We start from the raw sequence: 8,566 nt of genomic DNA, 5'->3' as shown, positions 1-8,566 counted from the left end.
GAGGACTATAGTCACTAATACTGTATTGTATTGTGTACTGGAGATTTGCTAAGAGGGTTTATTTTAGTTGCTCTCATCACACACAGCAATTAGCTAGACTTGTAATCATTTCATTATGTATATGTATATTAAAATGTCATGTTATACACTTTGAATATAGTTTTTATTTGAAAAAATATTTAGTCATTCTAATAGATGTGTAGTGGCATCTTATCATTTAATATGTACTGTTGAATATCTTCATATGCTTATTTGTCATCTATGTATCTTCCTTGGTGAAGTGTCTGTTTAGATCTTTTGCTCTTTGTTCATCAGATGCTTTGTTTACTTATTGTTAAGTGTTAAGGGTTCTTTATATATTCTGGATACAAGTCCAACAGAGGTTATATGGTTTGCAAATACAGCTGACTCTTGAGCAATGTGGGTTTGAATTGCATGGGTTCACTTATACGTGGATTTTTAAAAATTGACCCACAAAGTTTAAACCCACATTGTTCAAGGGTCAAATGGTGGTTGGAAATATGCATACACAGATGGCCAATCTAAGTTATATATAAATTTTTCTCTGTGCAGGAGGTCTGGCCCCTGACCCCCATGTTGTTCAAGTCTCAACTGAGTTTTCTGCCATTGGTGGTTTTCTTTTTATTCTCCTAGCAGCAATCTGTCACAGAGTAATAGTTTTAATGTTGATACAGTCCAATATATCAAATACTTCATGGCTTATTGTTTGGAGTAATATCTGAAAATTCACCACCAAACCCAAAGCCACATAGACTTTTATCTTATGCTTTATAGTTAGACCTATGATCAATTTTGAGTTAATTCTGCATGTTATGTGAGAATTGTCAAGGTTTATTTTTCTGCAAATGGATGTCTAATTGTTTCATCACTAATAGTTAAATGGATTATCCTTTCTCCACTGAATAACCTTTGAACCTTTGCAAAAATCCATTGACTTTATCCGTCTACATGGGTTTATTTCTGGGCTCTCTATTTTATTTCATGGACTGACATGCTTATCCTTTTGCTAAAACAATACCATTTTTGATCACTGTACTTTATAGTAAGTCTTCAAATCAGGTGACAACTGTAGGTCTAGCCTCCAGGAAATGTAAATTCTTTACATTTATTCTTCTTTATAGAATAATTGTGACTCTTCCAGTTCCTTTGCTTTCCCATATACATTTGAGAATCAACTTTTTATTTTCTTCAAAGAAGAGTTTGGTATTTTGATTACAGTTGAGGTGAATCTATAGATTGAATTGGGGGGAAATGACCTCTTAACACTATTAAATCTTTCAATCTATGAACATACCTGTCTCCATTTGTATACATTTTTGATTTCCTACATTAGTGTTCTGTAGTTTCCAGTATGCAGATCATGCACATATATATTTAGTTATTATAATTCATTGTTTGGGGTTTTACTGTAAATGAGATTGTTTTTCAAACTACAAGTTCCAAATATTTATTTCTGGTATATATGTGTGCCAGAGGGCCTTTGTTTATTGTCTTTATGTTCTGTGATCTTTCTAAAGTAACTTTGTGAGGATTTTCCACATGGACTATAGCTTTATATGAAAATCTTATTATTTGCCCCACAAAATCTTACTCAATCTCTAATTTCTACTTCATGTAGTGGAAACCAGTTCTGAAATCACTTAACCTGCAACACTTTGCTCACACCTGTATTCTGCACTTATCACACTATAATCACTTATTTACATATTTTCTCCTCTACTAGACTGTCTGATCCCTGGAGGCAGAACCTACAGCTGTTGCCTTTTCATTCCAACCACCTATTAAAGTATCAGACACACAGGAAGAATGTACTGTTTAAAGAAAAATGAAGGAAAAGAAGGCAAAGAAGAAAAGAGGGAAAAGCAAATAAGCCTACAAATTTACAAATTACTAATCAGATGCACAAAGAAAATATAGCTTTTCTTCTTAGTACTGATCTTTTCATGTTTCTTATAATAGATTAGATCCCCTAATAGGCTTGAAAGATGGGAGAAGGGCATTACACTTACCAGTGAAATGCCTCTGTTTCTTCTCGTTTAAGCAACCTCATTCAGGCAACTTAATGTGTTGGGTGAATGCTCAGCCTTCCAGCTGTTTTCCTACAACCTTCACTTCCCCAAGATGGGTTCTGGGTGATGGCAATACACACAGGCTCTCTAGCTGAAGAGGTGCCTGACATCCAGCACTACAACCTTAGCTTGTTACTAGTCACCTCTGCTTCTTCCACAATGGCCTTGTTTGTGTGGTGGTGACTGCTTGTCAGGCATCATTTACCGAAGTCTTGAGTGGAGTCTGTAGCTGACCATTTGAAGTTTGTATTTTCACTTGGCTTAGTCAGGGCCTGGGGTTCTCCTTGAATTCATTTCCAGCTCAGGTATTACTAGTCTTGAAGACTGCTGTAATATTCAGCTACATTTTCTTTCTGGTGTCTAGCTTAGGAATTCTGCAGTCCACAGTCCCTACAGAGGACATCTTCTGCCTTGGCTGTCTTATTGTGAGGTCTAACATCTCACTGCTCATCACCCCACAGGTTAAACAACTTCTTTTCATACTACCCAGAAGCCAAACTAGACTCAGGAGGCCTCCTTTCAGCCTATGCATGATATATGGTATCTATAGTAAAGACCCAGCCAACGTAGTGGTTGAGGTTAGGTAAAACACAACATTTGTACAGTTCCTTTTTGGAGACTTTATGAAATTTTGGATTGAGAAGAGTTGATTTCAGAATGAAATGAATGTGCATCTTTGTAACAGAATTGGTTATTTTCATATTTGTTTCTGATATTAACCACCTCTTTGTCCCTCTCTGGCACAGAGTATAATGGAAATACAACCTAAAACATTAAGATCTGGTAGGACAAGTATCCAACTAATTAAACAAGTGAAACATGTAATTCTTCATTATAATATACATGTGGTTAAAGCTACAAGTATGGGAGCATTTACTGAGAAATACTACTTTTTTCTTTCATTTCTTGCATAAGACTTCACATTGGCCCACTTTAGCAGTTATTAAAACAGTCTACCTTTTCTATATCTTACTATAGCTAATGACTCCATCATGTAGGTGCTCATCTCTAACAGTCAGTGGTCCAGATTTTCAGGGTTTAACTCAGACTTGTTTTTCTCAAACTACCAAGAGCATAAAAAACATTTGAATTATTCAAGATACATATAAATATATATCTAGTTATATATCTCTATATAGATATATCTTGATAAAATATATAATAACTAGATAGATAGATAGTCAGCTCATAGTCATCTCATTTCATATTACCCTTATGATGAGTAATACTGATTCACATATATTCATGTAGTCTTTGGATTTTATCACTATTAAACAAAACACAAAACTTAAGAAAAATTTTCCAAAACATATTTGCCTCAGTCCTTTCATGCTTAAGGTACAGGTTTCCAGTCTGCAAACCTCATGTTTCCTGTTCTGTTTCTGCTTGAGGTGGTGCCCCTTCCTATCAAAAACTGTTATGCATGGCTCCCTTTAAGAGTAGTATTGCATGTTAAATTTCTGTTTCCGTGAAATTAATTCTTCAAAACTGCCTGGTTCTACTTAATTAGGCCATTGGCCTATTCAAGTCAGTACCAACCCCTTTTCACAAGTTGCCTCATTTCCTGCAGATACACAAATGCCCTCATTCAATGTGAATGTTGCCACAGGAGTTCACAGTCACATTACTGGAGAGGGTGTGATTTCAGTTGAAAGGGCTCCCATGAAAAGCTCAAGAGCTGCAATGGTTTCAATACTGCTAATTAGATTCAGGCCCAAAAGTAATCACCCAACTGGCCTCAGTTGTAAGGAAGTCTTAATGTGATTATTAGGGATAGACTACTGATAGAAGGTGGCTGACCTGGCCCATTTTAGATCACGATTTTAAAACTATAAAGGACCACATACACCAACTGCTATAGCACTTCCAGAAGTATAGGGTGTGTGCTGCTTGTAGTTTTAGATGGTACAGAATCAAATATCTTGATTTTTTTGCATTTATATTTTCCCACCATTGCATAATCACCACAAGTGACAGAAAGTTCAAGAAGGGAGCAGAGAAAAAAAAACACAATGAAAAGGTGCATGAGGGGAAGAAAAAGAGGCCAGGAAATTCATCTGGAATAAAGAGAGAGAGGGAGAGAACATGCCCAGAGCAGAGGGCTGATGGAAAGAGCAACAAAGGGGGAGACAGGCTCCAGTGATTCATAGTGATTTCTCAGTATTTTTGTGACACCCCAAGGACCCTGGCTGTGGAACTCAGCACCTCAAATATGAGCCACACCACACTGAGAATAGAAAAGAAGAATGCTTGGAAAAGCACATGGAGAAGGAAATGGCAAGGTTTACAGAGTAGGAAATTAGCAGAAAAGCTTTTGGACACAGATAAATAGGAAATGAAATTAAGTCAAGCTATAATGCATGGTTATAAAAATTAGAGAGGATAGTAACCTGCTTATGATGATGATTTTAGCTTTCCACTTCTGACTGGAAAACAGGTTTTCTTTGAAGTAAATTTTTAGAAGAAAAAAGTTTGTAGATGAAAATTGATATTGAAAAAAAGGTTAAATACAGTACAGAGCAATGTAGTGAATGATCATATGTATCCTGAAACTTGTCTGTCTGGATAGAAATCCAGGTTCTGCCACTCATTGGCTGTGTAATCTCGGTTCTGCATCTGTGTAAAGAAGATCACGGTGGTACCTACATCACATCACAGCGTTTGTGTGCAGAGTAAATGAGCTAATACATCTAAGGTTTTTAGACAAGTGTCAGGCATATTTGTGTGTTGTTTTTCTGTTTGAAAGTAAATGTAACAAAAATGATTTAAAAGTTACTAGAATGGAAAACACTTTTCTATTCAAATACCTTGATTCTACAAAGATTTAGAGGTTATGCAGATTGCCCAACTTCTCAGTGCCAGAACTTGAATTAGAATCTGATTTTTTGAGCCCCACTCCACCTTCTCGTGTCTCCTTTTTTTGTGCTTCTACATTGCCACTGCTGTGTGAATAGGCACAATAAAGCACTTTGTAATACCAACTCCAAAGTATAAGAAGGAACATGCCCTGTTAGCAGAAAAAGTTGGAAAAGCTGCAAAAATAGCCACTTTATCCAAGATCTAAGATTTTTTTCTGTCATGCAAATCATGATTATTATAGTTTTCCTGGGTTTCAGGGGAAATGAAAAAGTGAACTGGCGGCTGGCCACTAGAAGAGAAACATAGCAATAGAGCCTCTCCTCCCAGCTGTACACAGCTTTGTAATGTGGACAACCTACAGTCCTCAGCAAGCACATGATTCATTGAAAGGATCCCACAATTCTTAACTCTCCATTTGCCATATTAACCAGTAGGCCACAGAGTTTTCCTGTAAATATTCTTTTTTTTAACCGATTATGTCAATTAATAAGCTGCAGTCCATTAGTGCATTCATTTTAAGGAGCCATTTTGCTTAACACACACAGCAGGAAGCCACATAAGAGTAAAATTTATTTTTTCTTCTGATTCTATCCTAATGATTCACATTTTAAAAAAGATTTCATTTATTTATTTCTAGAGAGAAGGGGAGGGAGGGAGAGAGATAGGGAGAGAAATATCAGTGTGTGGTTGCCTTTTACGTGACCCCGACTGGGGCCCTGGCCCAGAACCCAGGCATGTGCCCTGACTGGGAATCAAACCAGTGACCCTTTGGTTTGCAGCCCACACAATCCACTGAGCTTCACCAGCCAGGGCAGTAATAATTCACTTTGTTAGGGAGAAACTAGAATACGAACCTTTGCCTTCTGGGGCTGTTTCCTAATGAGAACAGTAATTGTGCCCTTGTTAGGAGCTTCTTAAAAGCTTTCAAGAAAATATCATTTAAGATAAATAATGCTGATTAGACACCCACCCATGAAAGAAAGAATAGAAAGGGATCAAGTGGTAAATGAAATAAGTGTTGCTCTTTCAAAGCAAATGGTGATAAATGGAAGACCGGTGCTGCTGCTTACACTGGCGTTCTGTAGACTGGTCAGACTATTTATAATTGTGTTTTAGTGTTTTGCAGACCAGTCATTTATACTAACGGTAATGGTAAAATCATAAATTAGAAAGAAGCAGGTTGTTTAATCAGCAGATAAGCAGTGTTGTAGCTCAAATCAAAAGAAGAGACATTCTGTTTCTTTTGCATGTTAATAAGGCATGGAAAAATCATTTGGTCTAAAGGGAAATTTGCCAAACATTCACCCACTCATATAATTAAATTATTGATATTTGCTTTCACTCCACTTCAAATGTTTCCTTTTTTATTTCAGTCCTTTTTCAAATGATCCATCTTTTATATTAATCACCTAAAAAAAAAGAATTGCATTAAGTTAGTGCCTTGAAAAAAAGATAATTTCTTACAATTTAACTTGGTTGTTTCAGAAATTTAGTATTAACTACAGACCATCCTGCTGTGATGTGTGATTTTGTAAGCAAAGCATAGCCAGCAATTCTGTACTGTCTGTTGGATTTTGGAATATGAACTCTTTAGCACATTCTTAATTAGTTTATGTATATCTTATAAGCAATACAAGTTTTTAAGAAAATATATGTGCATTTTAGGTTTAAAATAATACTTATTAATAAAAAATGGATGTTCATTAATAGAACTACCCATCATTGCTACTGATTCCACTTCATGTATTTTTATAAAACAAGTCTATTAATTACTAAATATTAAAGTTTATTTAGGCAGCAAAATTGGGTTAGTTAACTCTTTGGTATCCTGAAGTGATGATTTTATTGGTTCATAAGATAACTTTATTTTCCCTCAAGATTAACAAACTTCCTTTCTACTTTTGGGATTCTTGTGTGTTCTTATTTCCAGCTAGATTTCAATAGTATATCCTATTAGGATTTTTGTTTGGTTTTACTTTCCCCTTGATTTCTATATTCTGGGAACATGATACAAAGTGATACCAAAAGCCACTGGTTCCATGGTGTTCACGTGTTCAATCTGTATTTTGAAAGTGTTTTAAATTTTTCTTCTAAAGCACGTATTACTTGGTTTCAAAGATACCAGAAAGGCAGTACAATTGCATTAAAAAATCAAATAACATAAATATAATAGAGAAGGAAAGGACATAGATAAAGGCAGGAAAATGTAAGAAAAGTAAAAAAGTTAAACAAAACCCTGATTGAAACTTTGTTACAAAAGCATTCCACAAAGAGGGTGAGCAAACTATAACCCATGCACTAAATCTAAATTCAGCCTAATTTTAACATGAGATCTACCCTCCACAAAATTTAAGTGCATGATCCAGCATTATTAACTATAGGCATATTTTAGAGCAGATTTCAAGAACTTATTCATCTTGCATCACTAAAACTTTATTGAGTAGCATCTCTGTATTTTTCCCTCCTTTAACTCCTGGCAACCATCATTCTACTCTCTGTTTTTATGTATTTGATTATTTTATAACCTCACATACACAGAATTATGCAATTTGTCCTTTGTGACTGGCTCATTATGTAATGCTCTCCAGGTTCATCCATGTTGCCACATATGGCAGAACTGTCTTCCCTTTTAAGGCTGAATTGCATTTCACTGTATGAACATTTAAGGTGTTTCCATATCTCGGCTATTGTGAATAAAGCTGCAATGAACATGAGAGTGCAGCTATCTCTTCAAGATCTTGATTTTTGTTCCTTTGGATATACATCCAGAAGTGGGCTTGCTGAAAGATATGGTATTTCTATTTTCAACTTTTTGAGGAACGACCACACTGTTTTCCCCAGTGATTACACTGCTTTACATTAAGAGTTCCAAACTTGATAATAATTATTTTATTTTTAAATAATAGCCATTCTAACAGGTATGAGGTGAAGTCTCATAGTTTTGATTTGCATCTCTTTGATTATATATCAGTGATATAAGCATAAAAATGCCTTTTAATCTATTTGTATGTCTTCTTTGGAGAAATGTCTGTTTAAGTACTTTGTTCAGTATGAGACTACTATGAAGAATTATATATCAACAAATTGAGTGACCAAGAAGAAATGGGTAAATTACTAGAAACATACAACCTACTCAGACTGAATCATGAAGAAATAGAAAATCTAAACCCACCAATTATTAGTAAGTAGAATGAATCAGTAATAATAAAAAAATCTCCTAATAAACAAATGTCCAGGATCAGATGTCTTCGCTGGTGAATTGTCCCAAACATTTAAAAAAGAATAAACATGAATCCTACTCAAACTCTTCCAAAAATTGAAAGGGAGAGAAGACTTCCACAATCATTTTGTGAGACCGGCATCAATTACTCTGATACTAAAGCCAGACCAGGATACTATAAGAAAATGATACACCAATATTCCCGATAAACATAGATGTAAAAATCCTTAACAAAACACTAGCAAACTGAGTTCAACAGTACATAACAAGGATTATATGTCACAACCAAGTGGCATTTATTCCCAGGACACAAGGATGTTTAATCTATGAAAATCAATTAATGTAATATACCATAGTAACAGGATGAATGATAAAAAGTCATATGATCATCTCAATA

The sequence above is a fragment of the Phyllostomus hastatus genome, unplaced genomic scaffold, assembly GCF_019186645.2.
Source record: "Phyllostomus hastatus isolate PE091 unplaced genomic scaffold, TTU_PhHast_1.1 phas_scaffold_1674, whole genome shotgun sequence".
In the NCBI taxonomy this organism is placed as follows: domain Eukaryota; kingdom Metazoa; phylum Chordata; class Mammalia; order Chiroptera; family Phyllostomidae; genus Phyllostomus; species Phyllostomus hastatus.
This window is presented reverse-complemented; position numbering follows the sequence as displayed.